At 39.4% G+C, this 20,243-nt stretch overlaps 1 long non-coding RNA gene across 1 annotated transcript; it reads right to left on the reverse strand.

The window, feature by feature from the left end:
• Nucleotides 1-17,083: 17,083 nt before the first annotated feature.
• LOC117341133 lies at nt 17,084-19,632 on the reverse strand. The gene is made up of 2 exons (XR_004535555.1): nt 19,499-19,632; nt 17,084-17,840 (listed from the first exon to the last, which is right to left on the reverse strand). It is a non-coding gene; the product is annotated as an uncharacterized LOC117341133 (long non-coding RNA).
• Nucleotides 19,633-20,243: the final 611 nt, after the last annotated feature.

Consider the following 20,243-nt stretch of genomic DNA (forward strand, 5'->3'; position numbering starts at 1 on the left):
GAGACGTCTTGATCCTCATCGTCCCCGTATGCATGCATATAGAAATTTGATTATGGTCGCTTATATCTGTCATATGCCCTATCGCTTTGTTCCCTCGAAAAGCCAGTTTTCGTAATTTCATCTTTTAACTTTGGCGATGTTTTGCTTTTTCTTTATTGTGCTCTTTAACCTCGCGTCTTTTCGCGGGCAACAAAGCGAAAAGAGAAAATGGCAGATAGAAGACACCCTATTTGAGAGTCCTTGATGTAGTTGGTCCACTAACAGGTAGCTTTTTGCGGATCGCCATAGGAGTGATGACAAACCCCGCCCCTTCAACACCCCACATGACTAAATGGGACTTCGACGAACTTGAGTGTACACAGACGTCCACAAGTCAAAACCCTACGAAATGTACTACCCAGGACCCAAAGAACAGAAATAACATTTTACAAGCATATCAATTACTAGAAGTAAGATAAGTTAAATTAGTATCTGTTTTGTAAATAATAATAAAAGTTCAAGGTCATTAAGCAGGCATTCATTATAACGCGTTCGCTACAAAACAAACAGACAAATGGTCACACGGGAATATAAGGGTGATACGGGAGAGAGACACACATCACCTTGGCGTATGCATAATGTACATCTGCACGCGGAATGGTGAAAAATGTGGTGAAAAAAGGTCGTCTGTAACCTTGGCTCCCACGGGCTAATCTCGCCAACGAGACTTCAGGAGTTAACAGATGAACGTTCCCTGATCAATTATATGCCATACCATCCATCATCGCCATGGTGAACTTCGATTTTCTTTAACGATGATGTACAATGCTCAGCAATGAAAAAATAACTGGAAAGATTCGATGAATTACAAACAGTACAGCTGAAAAAAAACTTCCATTATAGCAGTTTGGTAATATTAAAATGAAGACATTTTCGGCAGCACTGAAATAGCAGTTGCATTCTGTCATCAATCGGAACCCCTCGGATGCCGAGTGACCCAACTAGAATCGTCCCGATGTATCCAGATTGATAATCCCTGGCTCTACCTACTGAGCCAAAGAAGTATGCTCTGTCCACTGAGCGACAGAGACCGCGTGTTTAACAATATATATACAAACCCCACCACACCGCACCGTTTACGAATGTACATTATGTATTGATATGTAAATATTTCATTTATTTCTTCGTCGGATTTACCCCCAAATAATGGAGACAAAAACACAGTTGGTGTAAGTTATGAGCTTTTCTAAAAAAATAATAGATGGAATAGCTAGAAGCGATTCCCTGTCAGCAAGGTCGGATACAGGATTTTCAGTTAAGCAGTTAAATGCAAAATCCTGCATTCTAGTGTATTTCACGATAGATCCATACAACTTGAGGGCCCCCCCCCCCCCCCCCCCCCCCCCCTCTTAAATCCGCCAGTTTTAACTTTGGCTAAAGAAATAAAAGTGAATTTGTTTCCCAGTTACAAAACGTTACTCTCTGCGCCACGTACGAGGTCATGTGATGTGCGTCACGTTCGTGGAGTACATGTAGAGAAGTTCTTATTCTTTATTTGTACGTAACTCAAGCGTTTTGATGATATCGATTACATATTTTTCTCGGGCTGCTGCTGTATACAAACTGGAACAGTAAACGGAGATCGAATGGTCTGTTTACGTCATAGTTCTGTCGGAGACTACAATATGTCCATCCTGTCACGTGCTGACCGATATAAACCACTACTTCGACAATGTGACAGTTTCTCAAAACAACCGTCGGCCTGAAAGGTTCTCGACTGGTATATCATTTTCCTAACCTATTCTGGTCCCACGCGTTCTTAAAATTCTCGTTTCTAGAATATCAGCAACGCGCTGATTTGATTTAGAAATCCCCTAATGGCGACGGGAAGGATTTACACTCTGATTAACGGCAATAAAACTTCAAAATCAAATATTGGAATATGCCGCAGGTATTCCAAACCATTTAGTAGTCAAAGATATGTACTAAATGGCAAACAGCAAATTACTTTTTCCATGTTTGTATTAGAAAATCAAAAACTATAATATTGAAACAGACGTATAAAGTATTCACTGAAACATACCCAGGCCGGTCGTGATTGTCTGATTTAGACACTGAATAACAACCCCGTAGCCGATAATTGCTGGAGATGGCACAGGAATTTGTTTCCCTTTCGTTCGATGAATCTCTAACTTTTAATGCTGAGATTTTCCTAATAAAATTACGTTACAATGCTAGCTATACTGAAACAGAAATATTCCCTTGCGCGCTTTCATCCGGGCAAAATCGTATAACTTGTATCGCAATTGTTGTAAAATAAATCAATTTCAAGTTAACTAAAGAAATGCCAATATCGATAAACGTTAGCGTCAATATGGGCGTTTAAAACTCCATTTGTAACACGCAATATTTGAATAATACTCACGGTCTTGACGTCAGTAACCATCTATCCGGCTTCCATGTTGACAATTAAGTTAACATGATCATGTTTATTTCACGAGAACACGTTTAGTAGCAAGCCAGAAGCTTGTGCCATCGGTATTGTCCACGTGGTTCCAGAATAGATACAGAAAAAAAATATACAAATCAAAAATTCTCAAATAACCTGAAAAGCCAGACACGGACATAAAATGTCACTTTGATTTACGTACATACAATTCATAAACACGAAGGAAACGCGACAGTCGATCTGAATTCTCGAATGATCCGGGTTTCTTTTGCGTTTAATGTCTTCATGTTTCATTACATGTGAAACAAACACAGTGATGATCGTCGTCAAATGGTCATTTTATATCGGAAAACAACACCGTAAGTGTTGTGAGTTTTTACTATAAAGCAGTAAAGAGAACTGATTGATATCATCTTACACGCACCAGGAGATATTATACATGTATTTGTATAATCGCCTTTGTCTCATTTCGATGATCGAAAACGAGCTGGTGATGCCCACGTGCAGATGTCATGGGTTTTATAATTGGTTAAATATAATAAATTGTATAGCAGATTTATGATTTATTACTTAATTAATTTATTACTATCAATTAATTAATTAATTAATTTATTATTAATTAATTAATTAATTTATTAATAGAGTTAATGTCCGTTTTTATGGCCTTTCGACCTTTCGGAGGACCACTTTGGATACCGGATACCGACGGCTGATTGCACTACACTACGCTTGTCAACCATGGGTCGTGAAGCTTTGCGGAAAATCCTCGTTTCAATAGACACTAATTGATTCACTACTTCATATTTTCCTATCTGAACTTCAGTCAATCAGAGTCAAGTTAAAATGTACTTGACAGAAGCTGCATGTCAACAACAATGGGGGCGAAAATGTGTTTCAAAAAATATATATCGATTAACATCTGACCACTCTTCAGCTCCAACTGTGTACATTGACCAAGTCTTCAGGGGGAATTACCTACATCTGACCACTCCTCACCTACAACTGTGTACATTGACCATGTGTACAGGGGGAATTACCTACATCTGACCACTCCTCACCTACAACTGTGTACATTGACCATGTGTACAGGGGGAATTACCTACATCTGACCACTCCTCACCTACAACTGTGTACATTGACCAAGTCTTCAGGGGGAATTACCTACATCTGACCACTCCTCACCTCCAACTGTGTACATTGACCATGTGTACAGGGGGAATTACCTACATCTGACCTCTCCTCCCCTCCAACTGTGTACATTGACCGTGTGTACAGGGGGAATTACCTACATCTGACCACTCCTCCCCTACAACTGTGTACATTGACCATGTGTACAGGGGGAATTACCTACATCTGACCACTCCTCCCCTCCAACTGTGTACATTGACCATGTGTACAGGGGGAATTACCTACATCTGACCACTCCTCACCTCCAACTGTGTACATTGACCTTGTGTACAGGGGGAATTACCTACATCTGACCACTCCTCACCTCCAACTGTGTACATTGACCATGTGTACAGGGTGAATTACCTACACCTGACCACTCCTCCCCTCCAACTGTGTACATTGACCATGTGTACAGGGTGAATTACCTACATCTGACCACTCCTCCCCTCCAACTGTGTACATTGACCATGTGTACAGGGGGAATTACCTACATCTGACCACTCCTCCCCCACAACTGTGTACATTGACCATGTGTACAGGGGGAATTACCTCCATCTGACCACTCCTCACCTACAACTGTGTACATTGACCATGTGTACAGGGGGAATTACCTCCATCTGACCACTCCTCACCTACAACTGTGTACATTGACCATGTGTACAGGGGGAATTACCTACATCTGACCTCTCCACACCTCCAACTGTGTACATTGACCATGTGTACAGGGGGAATTACCTACATCTGACCACTCCTCACCTACAACTGTGTACATTGACCATGTGTACAGGGGGAATTACCTACATCTGACCACTCCTCACCTACAACTGTGTACATTGACCATGTGTACAGGGGGAATTACCTACATCTGACCACTCCTCACCTACAACTGTGTACATTGACCATGTGTACAGGGGGAATTACCTACATCTGACCTCTCCTCACCTCCAACTGTGTACATTGACCATGTGTACAGGGAGAATTATCTACATCTGACCACTCCTCCCCTCCAACTGTGTACATTGACCATGTGTACAGGGGGAATTACCTACATCTGACCTCTCCTCACCTCCAACTGTGTACATTGACCATGTGTACAGGGTGAATTACCTACATCTGACCACTCCTCCCCTCCAACTGTGTACATTGACCATGTGTACAGGGGGAATTACCTACATCTGACCACTCCTACCCTCCAACTCTGTACATTGACCATGTGTACAGGGGGAATTACCTACATCTGACCACTCCTCCCCTACAACTGTGTACATTGACCATGTGTACAGGGGGAATTACATACATCTGACCACTCCTCGCCTACAACTGTGTACATTGACCATGTGTACAGGGGGATTACCTACATCTGACCTCTCCTCCCCTACAACTGTGGACATTGACCATGTGTACAGGGGGAATTACCTACATCTGACCACTCCTCCCCTCCAACTGTGTACATTGACCATGTGTACAGGGGGAATTACCTACATCTGACCTCTCCTCCCCTACAACTGTGGACATTGACCATGTGTACAGGGGGAATTACCTACATCTGACCACTCCTCCCCTACAACTGTGGACATTGACAATGTGTACAGGGGGATTACCTACATCTGACCTCTCCTCCCCTACAACTGTGGACATTGACCATGTGTACAGGGAGAATTACCTACATCTGACCACTCCTCACCTACAACTGTGTACATTGACCATGTGTACAGGGGGAATTACCTACATCTGACCTCTCCACACCTCCAACTGTGTACATTGACCATGTGTACAGGGGGAATTACCTACATCTGACCTCTCCACACCTCCAACTGTGTACATTGACCATGTGTACAGGGGGAATTACCTACATCTGACCACTCCTCACCCCTACAACTGTGTATATTGACCATGTGTACAGGGGGAATTACCTACATCTGACCTCTCCACACCTCCAACTGTGTACATTGACCATGTGTACAGGGGGAATTACCTACATCTGACCACTCCTCACCTACAACTGTGTACATTGACCATGTGTACAGGGGGAATTACCTACATCTGACCACTCCTCACCTACAACTGTGTACATTGACCGTGTGTACAGGGGGAATTACCTACATCTGACCACTCCTCACCTACAACTGTGTACATTGACCATGTGTACAGGGGGAATTACCAACATCTGACCTCTCCTCCCCTCCAACTGTGTACATTGACCATGTGTACAGGGAGAATTACCTACATCTGACCACTCCTCCCCTACAACTGTGTACATTGACCATGTGTACAGGGGGAATTACCTACATCTGACCTCTCCTCCCCTACAACTGTGTACATTGACCATATGTACAGGGTGAATTACCTACATCTGACCACTCCTCACCTACAACTGTGTACATTGACCATGTGTACAGGGGGAATTACCTACATCTGACCTCTCCTCACCTCCAACTGTGTACATTGACCATGTGTACAGGGTGAATTACCTACATCTGACCACTCCTCACCTCCAACTGTGTACATTGACCATGTGTACAGGGGGAATTACCTACATCTGACCACTCCTCCCCTACAACTGTGTACATTGACCATGTGTACAGGGGGAATTACCTACATCTGACCACTCCTACCCTACAACTGTGTACATTGACTACAGGCAGAATTACCTACATCTGACCACTCCTACCCTCCAACTGTGTACATTGACCATGTGTACAGGGGGGATTACCTACATCTGACCACTCCTACCCTCCAACTCTGTACATTGACCATGTGTACAGAGGGAATTACCTACATCTGACCACTCCTTACCTACAACTGTGTACATTGACCATGTGTACAGGGAGAACTACCTACATCTGACCACTCCTCCCCTACAACTGTGTACATTGACCATGTGTACAGGGGGAATTACCTACATCTGACCTCTCCTTCCCTCCACCTGTGTACATTGACCATGTGTACAGGGGGAATTACCTACATCTGACCACTCCTCCCCTACAACTGTGTACATTGACCATGTGTACAGGGGGAATTACCTACATCTGACCTCTCCTCCCCTACAACTGTGTACATTGACCATGTGTACAGAGGGAATTACCTACATCTGACCACTCCTCCCCTCCAACTGTGTACATTGACCATGTGTACAGGGGGAATTACCTACATCTGACCACTCCTCACCTCCAACTGTGTACATTGACCATGTGTACAGGGGGAATTACCTACATCTGACCACTCCTCACCTCCAACTGTGTACATTGACCATGTGTACAGGGGGAATTACATACATCTGACCACTCCTCGCCTACAACTGTGTACATTGACCATGTGTACAGGGGAAATTACCTACATCTGACCACTCCTCGCCTCCAACTGTGTACATTGACCATGTGTACAGGGTGAATTACCTACATCTGACCTCTCCTACCCTACAACTGTGTACATTGACCATGTGTACAGGGTGAATTACCTACATCTGACCTCTCCTCACCTCCAACTGTGGACATTGACCATGTGTACAGGGGGAATTACCTACATCTGACCTCTCCTCCCCTACAACTGTGTACATTGACCATGTGTACAGGGGCAATTACCTACATCTGACCACTCCTCACCTCCAACTGTGTACATTGACCATGTGTACAGGGGGAATTACCTACATCTGACCACTCCTCACCTCCAACTGTGTACATTGACCATGTGTACAGGGGGAATTACCTACATCTGACCTCTCCTCCCCTCCAACTGTGTACATTGACCATGTGTACAGGGTGAATTACCTACATCTGACCACTCCTCCCCTCCAACTGTGTACATTGACCACAGGGGGAATTACCTACATCTGACCTCTCCTCGCCTACAACTGCTAAATTTATATCACATGTACTTTAACCGCAGATAAACCATATCTTTTATCTTCCATCATCGAACTAGGAGCTTTGATTCACTGAGCTGACCCACGGGCGATAAGTTTAAGCTCAATGTACGTACTGTGGTTCAATCAACCGGCGATGATAGGAGATGCGCTCCCTGTCAAACATGTGGATATTTATTGGATTGAAATTCCTGTTTCATCTGCTAACTTATCGACCCAGACTTCATACCACAGGAAAAGGATCCATGCACCTCGAACAATACATGGTACAATGAGAAATTTCCCAGATATTGACAGACGGTAGTTATGTGATGGGTGAAACGGTACTGATGACAGAATAGTATTTTTTGTGTCATAGGGAATTTCCAGCCATTGAGTCCTTAATTACGTACAAAGTCAGTTCGGATGTGTTTGTTAAGTCTGTGTTTAATCAGAAATGAGATCAGACACTTGTCATGGCTGCTGTTGACAGGTCGTGTCTACGGAACTTTAACAAGTTAACTCGATAATTTACGTAGGGTCTCGGTACGAAATTGACATTTTCCATAAATCATTTCAATGACAAATCAATACACGTGAGAGTTTATATGCCACGTGACAAATGGTCGTCTGGGCGGTTGATTAGGGCGCTATACGAAGATGGCGATTCGTTTAAAAAGGTCAAGGTCAAACAAGAAAGATGTAGCTACGGCCATTGAAAGAATCGGGTTCCTCCCTCGCCTAAATGTCCTAGTCCTGAGATGCTACAATATACCGTATGTACAAGGACTGAGACCCTCATACACGACAGGACAGTTTTCCGTTACAATGAAATCTGCCATGGGCATTTGCGAACCCGATGATGAAGACCTACTTTATGTAACTAAATGATGATGTACAAAGCTGGTGCCATTCATGTGAGGGTTTTCTTTAGTGCCTTCCACATAGGAAATATAAAACATACCAAAGTTCTGGACATGTTGCCACCACTACATCACTTGATTTAAAAAAAAAATTCTCCCCCTTTTTTTTCGTTTTGCTCCTACATGTCCATGGATAACATGTCTACATATGGAACGCCAGAGCTGTCTTAGGTGATCAAATATGATTATATTCGGTGGTTATGTCTTTATATGCTGTAGTTATACCATTATATGGGGTGCTTTTTACTTTATATTCGGTGGTAATGTCTTTATATGCGGTAGACACATCCTTATATTCGGTAGATACGTCTTTATATTCGGTAGACATAACCTTATATTCGGTAGATATGTCTTTATATGCGGTAGATATGTCATTATATTCGGTAGACATTTCCTTATATTCGGTGGTTATGTCCTTATATTCGGTAGTTATGTCCTTATATTCGGTAGATATGTCCTTATATTCGGTAGATATGTCCTTATATGCAGTGCGTTTCCCTTTATATTCGGTAGTTAAAATGAAACTTTATATGCTGTGCAAACTTCCTTATATGCGGTGCAAACTTCCTTATATGCTGTGCAAACTTCTTTATACTATGTGCAAACGTCTGTATGATGATGACCAAACCCGGAACTTTTTGAGTGGATGAATCCTACAACGACACCGTACAGAGAAGCGTCAAAGCAACCCAGACTCCAGAAACTCCAAACAAAATCTTGCTTGAAGATTTAAAACATGGTATATAATCATGAAATACTGGAGTTTCCTTAGCTGTATAACTATTTTGAAGAAAAGTTGTTTCATTGTTGTTTAAAGGGGTATGGCGCATATTGGCATGTTTCGACCTAACGGTCACCGTTTTCAAAATCAAAAAAATAAATGTTAAAAACTGAGACCATAAATCTATAACAAATATTTTTAAGATTTTTATTTGCGAAAAATTTGTTTGTTCATTGCAATGGCTATTTCATGAAATGACCGTAAAGTTGCATCATCGGGCTATTTGCAACTTTCGAGGGAAGTTTTCCCGCATTCATATCATTTTTTTTTACATAGAGCGCATCGGAAGACCAACTTTTACAATGTCTAATTTTATTCTATATATCAAAAGACAACTAAAATCATTTTCTTAAAAAGTGGTCCTCCGATGCGCTGGTATAGAAAAATTGAAAAAAAAATACAGTTGATAAAGCATTTTAATTTTAGCATTAACTAGACTGACTCTTAATGATAACATAAACGTTATTCCGCATAGCTCATATGGTAGAACGATCGATTATCAACCCGAAGGTTTTGAGTTCGAATCACTAAGATGTATCTTATTAATATTTTGTTATTTTTCTAAAAATGATAACTTTCAATTTTTCTTGATCATATTTGAAAGATATTTTCAACATTAAACACATATTTGATATGAATTATTTAGTATAAAGATAGAAATGTTGAGATAGAAAATTTTCACTTGGATATAAAAGAGTGAAATCATAACCTATATACTCCGTATCATTCAAAGTAAAATCTTAATGAACTTAGGAAATCACTGGGGTCACGTGATATTTTACCTGTATTTTTAGCCCAGACTATCGCTGTACGTGGCTTAGGTCAGAATAATCGGAAAGCGACCATACCTCTTTCTAAGTCAATGGAAATGATATTAACAATCATGATTAAATTGTCTAAACATACAGTGAGGACGTTAAGTATACCAAACTTTCCCACTAGAAAACAGACTTTGTAATTTGTTTCGTTGTGTGGAAAATGAAGCCTGTTTTTCATAACTTCTCCATTAAGAACTCACTTCTATGGGGTTCCGTTAGGGCCAAATTTCCAATATCGCTCCTTCGACCTAAACGCGAAGAAGCGAAAACACGTTGGCAAAGGAGCGAAAAATAACGAAGGTGAAGGAGCGATGGAAATTCGCTCCTTCGCCATCGTGTTTTCGCTCCTTCGCCATTGTATTTTCGCTCCTTCGCTCCTCCACCATCGTGTTTTCGCTCCTTCGCCATCGTAATTTCGTTCCTTCGCTCCTTCGCCATCGTGTTTTCGCTCATTCGCCATCGTGTTTTCGCTCCTTCGCCATCGTATTTTCGCTCCTTCGCTCCTCCACCATCGTGTTTTCGCTCCTTCGCCATCGTAATTTCGCTCTTTCGCTCCTTCGCCATCGTGTTTTCGCTCCTTCGCCATCGTGTTTTCGCTCCTTCGCGTTTAGGTAGATGAAGCGAAGGAGCGATATTGGAAATTCGGTCCTTACAGCACACCATACACTTCAGAATAAAAACCTCGATGTTTATAATATACACGTATCTCAAATAATAGTCAGTAAGTTAGTGATTTTGCTTCTTGTTATTTCAACCACGGAGAATGTACATACTGATATGTGTCCGTTCTTCAAAAACAAAACAAAAACAAAAACAAAACCAAAAACATGCATAAAACAAAAGATAATATACATAAACGTCGCAAGTTTTAATTGTAAATAGCTTATATAGTAATACGGTTGCCTTCTAGCCCTTTAGTTCTGTCTGAACCGGCTGACTAGTTGAACCGAGTGTCGTGGGTTCGATCCCGGTGGAAGCACACTACTTGCTTTTCTGTTACATTTGGTGCCGTTGACCACTCCAAGTGTAAAAAGCTATAGGAAAATGAGAGACTTCGTTCGGGATAAAAGCTGCGTTAATGTGTGTTCGGGGCAGGTTTTAATTCTAAATAATGTACATTGTGATACGGCCGTCTTGCTTCTAGTGTCGGTGATGGGGGAATGTCCCTTTAGCTAAGTCAGTAGAGCGGCGGACCAGTAGGCAAGGGTCGCGGGTTCGATCCCTCCGCACTTTTACGTTGTTAGTAGCATATGAAATGTGGCAGTAGAATAATGATGTCATTATGCAGTGCACATGCCATCACGGATATGATATTTGTGATCATCTGGAATCCGACATTGTAAAGTGAAGACAATGCTTTGACAAACAATAAACATTTCCGCCGATATACGTATAGATGTAATACATTGTGTTTACATGTTGATGTTTTTTTTTTTTTTTTTTTTAATGGGGGATGTATAATTTACAGTCTATATGTATTTGATTAGGCCCTAATATTGGCCTAGTTTGTAGCATATTTTGCAGATGCGTTGTGTCATTATTTTAAATTAACATCCCCCCCCCCCCCCCCCCCCAAAAAAAAAAATTAAAAATGAATAAAATCTGAAAATGTGGTACATGTTCTTAGACTGTTATTCTCAGGTCCCTGTGTTTCCTTCTTGATTAACGGTGAGTGAGGTGATTATAGCTGTGCTCTTCTAAGACTTTACCTTAATTCATATTATTTCATGATTATATACCATGTTTCAAATCTTAAAGCAAGATTTTGTTTGGAGTTTCCGGAGTCTGGGTTGGTTTGACGCTTCTCTGTACGGTGTCGTTGTAGGATTCATCCACTCAAAAAGTTCCGGGTTTGGTCATCATCATACAGACGTTTGCACATAGTATAAAAAAATTGCACAGCATATAACGAAGTTTTCACAGCATATAAGGAAGTTTGCACAGCATATAAAGTTTCATTTTAACTACCGAATATAAAGGGAAACGCACCGCATATAAGGACATATCTACCGAATACAAGGACATATCTACCGAATATAAGGACATAACCAACGAATATAAGGACATAACTACCGAATATAAGGACATAACTACCGAATATAAGGACATGTATACCGAGTATAATGATATATCTACCGAATATAAAGACATATCTACCGAATATAAAGACATAACTACCGAATATAAAGACATATCTACCGAATATAAGGACATACCACCGAATATAAGGACATAACACTACCGAATATAAGGACATGTATACCGAGTATAATGATATATCTACCGAATATAAAGACATATCTACCGAATATAAAGACATAACTACCGAATATAAGGAAATGTCTACCGAATATAAGGACATAACTACCGAATATAAGGAAATGTCTACCGAATATAAGGAAATGTCTACCGAATATAAAGACATATCTACCGAATATAAAGACATAACTACCGAATATAAGGAAATGTCTACCGAATATAAGGACATAACTACCGAATATAAGGACATAACTACCGAATATAAGGAAATGTCTACCGAATATAAGGAAATGTCTACCGAATATAAAGACATATCTACCGAATATAAAGACATATCTACCGAATATAAAGACATAATTACCGAATATAAGGAAATGTCTACCGAATATAAGGAAATGTCTACCGAATATAAGGAAATGTTTACCGAATATAAGGAAATGTCTACCGAATATAAAGACATATCTACCGTATATAAAGACATATCTACCGAATATAAGGTTATGTCTACCGAATATAAAGACGTATCTACCGAATATAAGGATGTGTCTACCGCATATAAAGACATAACCACCGAATATAAAGTAAAACGCACCGCATATAATGGTATAACTACAGCATATAAAGACATAACCACCGAATATAATCTTATTTGATCACCTAAGACAGCTTTGGCGTCCCATATCCACATATTGATCTGACCCTTGATGTTGTAAAGACGTTAAACCCGAGATAAACAAAAGCAAGTTCACTTATATAAATGTATATATTTACATCTCTCCCTTCTTCTGCTTAGTAACCTCTGACTGCGTTAAAATCAGTGTAAAGCAGTGAAAAAAGCTCAGCGGAGTAATTAGCGCGGGAATCGGTAACATAATCATGACGTCGTCTCTTTGTTACGTTACCGGAACGTGAACTAGATGGTGCTATTTTCAAAGGACTGATCTACGTAAATTTAGCGTTTTTTTCCTGTTTACCCGATGATCTCTGTACAAAAAGTTGATGTCAAGTGAGTGTTTTGTCAAAAACTAAACTGAAAATTACGGAAATTAGTGAATATTTAACGCGAGATAAGCAAACAACAAATGGCTGAAGCGTACAGTTCATATAGAACAATCGACCACGTCACTTCTTGATCTGTGTCAGTCAACACACGCTGTGCTAGAGAACCATAGTTAATCCGGGACGGAAATTGTGGATTGTGAACATATTAATGAATTGAAAACGTACAATGTATCAAACCAAAATGTTGAGTTGTTTCTTTTCATTTTGTAAACAATACTGGTGTCTTTACATAGATTCACTGGAACACTTTTATCTTAGCAACCACGGCTGCCGTAGTTACAAACTTCGCAACACATCACGACTTTTATTTTCTTCGTACGGTATGGGATACAAACATATTCAATTTAGTTTAAACATATTAATACAAAGGGATCGGGCACAAGTTTTCCAACTTATATAAAACTCTTTCCCAAAAACAGTATACAACATAAATATTTACACAAAATGACATTAGAATTTACATAAAGTGATTTTATTGTTGAAAATGCGAGTCTAAGAAGAGTAGAGATAGGGTGATAATTAGAGGGAAACTGAAGAAGAGAATTTAGAAGTCTCGTTCATTTACAATTTATTTTACAATTTTTGAAGAATAATTAGAAAATTTTTGACAAGAAAGTTTTAAAGTTTTGTTTTTAAGACAAAGTGATGACAAAATAAACCAAATAAATTGGTACTTAGAGAAAATTCCAGGCCAGAGATATTGATAGCGATGGATCTCTCTGCATGCCGTAGGAGGTGAACTATTGTGGAATCGCTATAAAGGATCAGGGTTGCTATCTCCAACGTCTATTGTTTAGTAGATAAACATTGGAGAATCCTAGGATCAGATTTGTATTCGGCTACATATTAATCATACTATGCGATTGAAATCGTGATTCCTGCAGAATCGGATTGCTTCTTATAAATGTGTCTTTGAAATGTTCCAACAAGAGTTCATCTCCGCTTGGCAATGGTGGTCAAAACGATACTCTCCGTTTCTGAGGAAGGCTGAATCGTAATCCTAGGTGAGAGGAGATGACAAGGATTACTCGGCGAGAAACTTATGACGAGCGCCTGGTAATCTCTTGCTTCCCATGTCGGATTCACATTGCGAAGTCAATTTTTACCTGTTTTTTGTTCTATTTATAGATGTTTATTACATATTTTACTTACGAATTTATGACGTTAATGAACAGATTTGAAGGGAATTACATGCAGATAATTCCACAGGGTATTATGAACTTTAGCCTCATTAAGTTTTACATATTTAAACGAAAACAGAGAGGCATTAAATGAGAAATATGATACCCTTAACCTTAAGTGAAGATGTTTGTCATAAAGTTTAGAGCTGTACAAACTGACATTGTTTTTTTCTTCTCCGTTCTGATTTCAGGAAGCAAGTTATGCGGTGTCAAATAGATTTCTGTTGATAAAGGCCGATTGGCAATATAACAAATAATTAGCCAGAGACCTTGAGCTAGCAAGAGTGTGATTGAGGGATCATTTGGAAGACTGATATTGATCTGCTATCCCCATAGCGACAGTTGGAATCATTGCTTTTTCCTTTTTTTTTTTTTATCTTTCTTTTCTGTTTTCTTCTAGGTGCCTTCTTTGACATCATGACTTTGTCATATGGCCGTGTTTTTTGCGGCGACGTTAAACACCGTGCAAAAAAATGTACATGCATTGTGATGACACTATTAATTACTGTATTGTGACGGTGTAAATTTAGAGAAATGTTACTACTATGTAACCGCATTTCCCGGAAGAGATAATTTACGGCTCACTTTTGCAAGAATGAAAATATAATATAAGCAATACCAGTGTGAAATATTTTCAAATAACCTTCAATAACATTTGTCGATAGTCCATATGTCCAACAGCATAGGAATAAAATTATTCTAACAGCTAGTCACATCACCAATGTTATATATAGCCATGGTCGTAGCACAGGGACTTGGCACGGATTTCCTGCCCTGCAGGTAGGGCGTAAGAATTGTACCTGCTGCCCCCATTGCATGATCGTAAGAGGCGACTAAATTTGGGATATTATCTTTTCTCTTCTTTCTTAGCAACTTTCTTCTTCCCAAGGTCTCCCTTGACATTGCCTAACTTTTGGCCTTTAGTTGAGCGTTCGCCCCCGTGAGGAAGGCTTTGGGTTCTGTCCCCTGGCCGAGACATAGCAGAGTCTTTAAAACTGGTAGTTGCTGCTCCTGCTTAGCGCTTAGCATTCATGGAGTGGGACGCCTGGTTCGCCCGTTGTCAGTATAATGTGACCGGGGGGGTGTGCTGCTGGGTGTCTTCGGCAGTATGCTTCAGTGAGGAAGCACTATAAATCGGCAAAAGTTCCGGCCTATCACAAGGAGACTTAACACGAACATACCGTAGCCTTCCAAAACACACATACGCACTAACCACACGCATGCATGTCGCCCGCACGAGAGGCCGTCTTTAAATGACCTAGGACGTTAAACAAAATAAACCAAACCAAACCAAATGGCACGGATTTCAAACCCATGGCCATTATGACGTTGGGAATTCGTATCAAGTCCCCGTGGATGATAGCACCACCTTTGGGCCATTAAGCATGAACATGGAAACTCGGACTCGACAGACGTAGACAACGTGACACCACATACGTCATATATATCCCCCACGTGGCCAAAATATTCTGATAAAGTTCTAACTAGTGATGGACATTATCGGATACAAGAATCTTAAAGTAAGTAACATGCTACATACCTTATATATACCAGATCCATTTGTACAGCATGCCTCAACACTGTAGCACTTGTTCCTGTGAAATATATCTGCGGCGACTAATTCTGCTGATTCGACACGTGAACTAAAAAGTTCCGGAAATTTTTAGTTTAATAGAACCTCCCTGTGCCAACCCGATTGCCTTTAAAGATATTTTACGTTGTGCTACACCAATTACATTCAGTTGATGCTGCACCAAAATGCTCCTAGAATTGTCTCATTTAAAACGCGTATATCAAATAAGAAGAGACAACATAGCTTGGATTGTTTACAGTCTCCCAAATGTGAGTTTCCGTGTGTCAATATTATACGGTCAGCGTGTCAGAGTCAACACAATTATAACGATGTAAATAAACTAGTCTTGTCGATAAAATCGTGGATCAATATAATCTCACACCAGGACAAAAATGAATAAAATGCATCGGTGTTGTGTGTACAGATTAAATTGATCGTGGACCTACGTGATATCCGAGTCTAGATAGTGTACCCCAGAGACCGCCATATTGGTGTGGAATCGGTATATGACCAGTGTCAGACTCTCTGGTGCACAATAAACGGACCGAGTAAACATGTATGCTGTAGTGATGTACTGGGTCAAATGGACATTTTACTATCAGTTTGCCTTTTAAACTTTAATATCCGATTCAGGTCCATTCAGCTAACTCCCTCGGGAACTGAAGCATATACAGAGCAGTGCAACTTCCGAAAACCGAACCTTCTAAAAACCGAACACCTCTGAATACCGAACGAATTGACATTGTACAGAATTGGTCCTTCTTTATTATAGTATTAAAAAACTTCCAAATACCGATCCCTCTGAATTCCGAACACCGGACTGATTTTGTGTCTGGTTCCTGTTAAAATATACAAAAAATTACTTCTGAAAACCGGCCTTACCTGAGCGATCATGAAAAAATTCACATGAATTTCACATGCTGTTTACATTAGTTTTACTTGAAAAGGAACTAATAATCATTGTATTGATAAACAAGATGCTAATATGTTATAATTTATAAAGAAGCCTTTCAAAAATATAGCAAACAAAGCAAAAAAAACATCAAATAGATTCATAATGTTTTATTCAATCAATATTTAACAATATAACAACATTTACACACCTTACTTACTTCCAACATCTTCTACCCTCCCTTCCATTCTCATTTCTCTCACAACACTATTTAAATTCTCTGTTTTCCTTCTTATTCTTTAACACTAGCATTTAACATGTTTCTCTATTCACCCTTCCTCTCATATTCTTATCTTCTCCCACTTCTCTTTCTCTTCCTTTTTCAACACACCAGCCATAAAATAAATCCCCCTAAAAAGTCTTGAATCCTTTTGCAATTTGTAATATTTTTAAACAGTCCTCACTCATGGCATGTAGCATCTACTGTCAACTGTTAATTAAATGCTAACATAAAACAATACCTGTGTTACAGGAGAAAGCACAACAGAAATAGATTTTGCGGAGTTGATGGTTTTCTTCATAGTACACAGTTCTTATGGTTCGTTTGGTTGAACTGATGTTCAGTTCCACAGACTTTAGAGATTCCAGGGCCCGAGAAGCAACACTGTAAGTCTGGGTAGAAATCCGGATCTGCCTCCTGGAAATTTTTCAAGACACGCTGACTGCTATTCCATGATAATACCAGTTGATCTGATCAAGCCATTCTCACTCGACAAGCTGACCACAACTCTTTCAGTCGATGATGGTCGATGAAGTTTCTTTTTAGTGTTTTTTTTCCTTTAGGACTACAGGCTGAGGCATCAGATCTACACCTCAACACAACAAAAGTGTTTTGGCAAATTGTTTTTCAGTCTGGAAAAGAAGAGAAACTTTACATTATATATTTTTGGCACAAAGTGTTAAACCAATAAATCAGTATTTCTTACATACTGATTATGTTAAAAAAGGTTTCATTAATCTTAGTAAGCAAACATTGAGACTTCAAAGAAATTGTAGAATTGAAATTACAAAACTACTATTTGGATACTTGATTGACCAGAAATATTGCTCAAATAACAAATGGCCCAGAGGGCCTGCATTACTTACACCTGGATATTTCAGTAATCATGGCAAAATACTATCATGAAAGTTGTACTACAAATAGTTTCCTACATTTTGAGCTGCCTCTCCTAACAATGGTTCTAACTCAAAGGTGGACTAAATCCTGTTATTCTTTAACAAGAAGGATTTTAAATTGTTTTTATTTTTTTTAAAGTTTTTTCTTCTTCTATTTTTACCCTATTGAGCCCCTCTTTCTGGCCCTATATAGGAGCCATACCATGTGTTTATCATCAGATCCATTCTGGAATTCAGAAACAGTATAGATTTAAAGGAAATATTGATGGATGAGAATGGATAACAGACATTGCGCAAGGTGGCCCTTCAGGCAGTGCTGGTATTTAAACCACATGAGCACATTTTAACATCCTTATCATTGTGTGAATTTTGTTTTAAATATGATCTCAATTAAGGTATATCTCAGTACATGTATGAAGATGCTAGGTCGCTGGCAAACATATAGGGTACATACACACAACACCCGACTACTGCATGTTAATGTTTCACTGTAACAGGGATAACTCTAGATCTGGCTCTTAAAACCTATGGGAGATTTTATGAGATTAGTAAAATTCCTATGAGATTTGTCTGTATAAAGAGGTACAAAGTTTTTAATGAGATTTTTTTGAAATACATGGGTAAAAATCCCCACATCTCTGCACAAAGTGAGCCTTGCTGTAACGTGTGACCTTTATCTTTTTGTAATTGACACAAAGACATGTAGTCTACATGAAAAAAATACTAGAGAACGAGTCGTTTTCAATCAATTCACTATGAATAAGTCTTAAATTTCCAACCATTTATGCGTAATAAATTAATATAACACGTCTTGAAGGTACCTATCATGTTAAGTGAAATCCTCTCTATTTAACATGTTTATCCTTACGCAGGGCCTTAATAAAGAATCGATAGAATTGATAAAAAACAATCCTATCAAGTTTAAATCACAGAGTACTTATTGAACATTCCGGCCAATTCTCTTCAGCCATCTCGCCTTTAGTAAGCCCACCAAGGCGCACACTTGAGGAAAACTATCAACGCGAAGACCATTAAGTTGGAATGATGACGTGTTTTGTAGTATTTTTGAAGTATTTGTCACATTTGGTTGCGAAAGGGTTAACATTGGGAATCTAAACGTGTCAGGTAGGATTGTCGTTACTCCTATAACATAAGAGGCCGCTGGTCGGCTCTTTTTCTATCGGATATTATTTTGCCGACTGCGACGGCGCTAGTCAAAAGTATCTCGCCGTGTAAAACCTCTAACATTGTTGGAGTAGGATTGTCGTCTGCCCGTCTGGTTTTGTAGATCTCGGGTCGGGCCGGCCAGTTGTCAAACTCGCCTAACATCGATATTAAAAGACTGTATTCTAGATTTTGGATGAACAAACATGTGTATTTACATAAAAACCTACCAATTATAAAATAGTCCGGCTGCAACTGACGAAAAATCCTCTTCTGTGCATCAAAATACCCGCAACGCAGCAGCGCGTTGTTTACATTTTTTCCGAGGTCGTAGTCCAATAGTTTAATCGACGTAGTCCGGAAATTATTATAAAAATCAAACCTTTCATTTTATTTTCGGTTTTTGTTATCATAACACTTTTTTCGTCGCTAAAATAAGAACTGTAAATTAAATTTAAAAAGATGATATTGGCAGAGGATAAAATAATTATCTCACCATGTATAAATAAATTAAATATGTGTATCACAGGGAAAACAAAATCCGGATAAAATGGCCGTGTCGACTATTGTACTCACCTCTCTTTTGCGTTTTGAGCGAGACTCGACTTTTTGAATGCTCCAAAATGATATTAGGCCTATATAATTTACTATACTTCTATGCTGGTTTAAATAAAATAAAAGCTGAAATATCTTTGTGGAACAAATCTTCACTCCTCTTTTAATTTTTATGTTAAGCACCCGAATTTCTGCTGTATTCAAAACATTTCAACAATTTAATTCAAACCAGAGACCTATGTTCAAACCAATATTTTCAGAACACTAATGCATCTTGATTGTAATTTCTAACCATAAAAATACAAAACTTAGATTTCAAGAATGTGAGAATAATTGGGCAGATGACGGGATATAGCTAGGCTTAGCCTACCACATTCAATATTTATAAGATTTTGAGAAGTCCCAAGAGCCAATCATGTA

Source organism: Pecten maximus, chromosome 13, assembly GCF_902652985.1.
Source record: "Pecten maximus chromosome 13, xPecMax1.1, whole genome shotgun sequence".
Taxonomy (NCBI): Eukaryota; Metazoa; Mollusca; class Bivalvia; order Pectinida; family Pectinidae; genus Pecten; species Pecten maximus.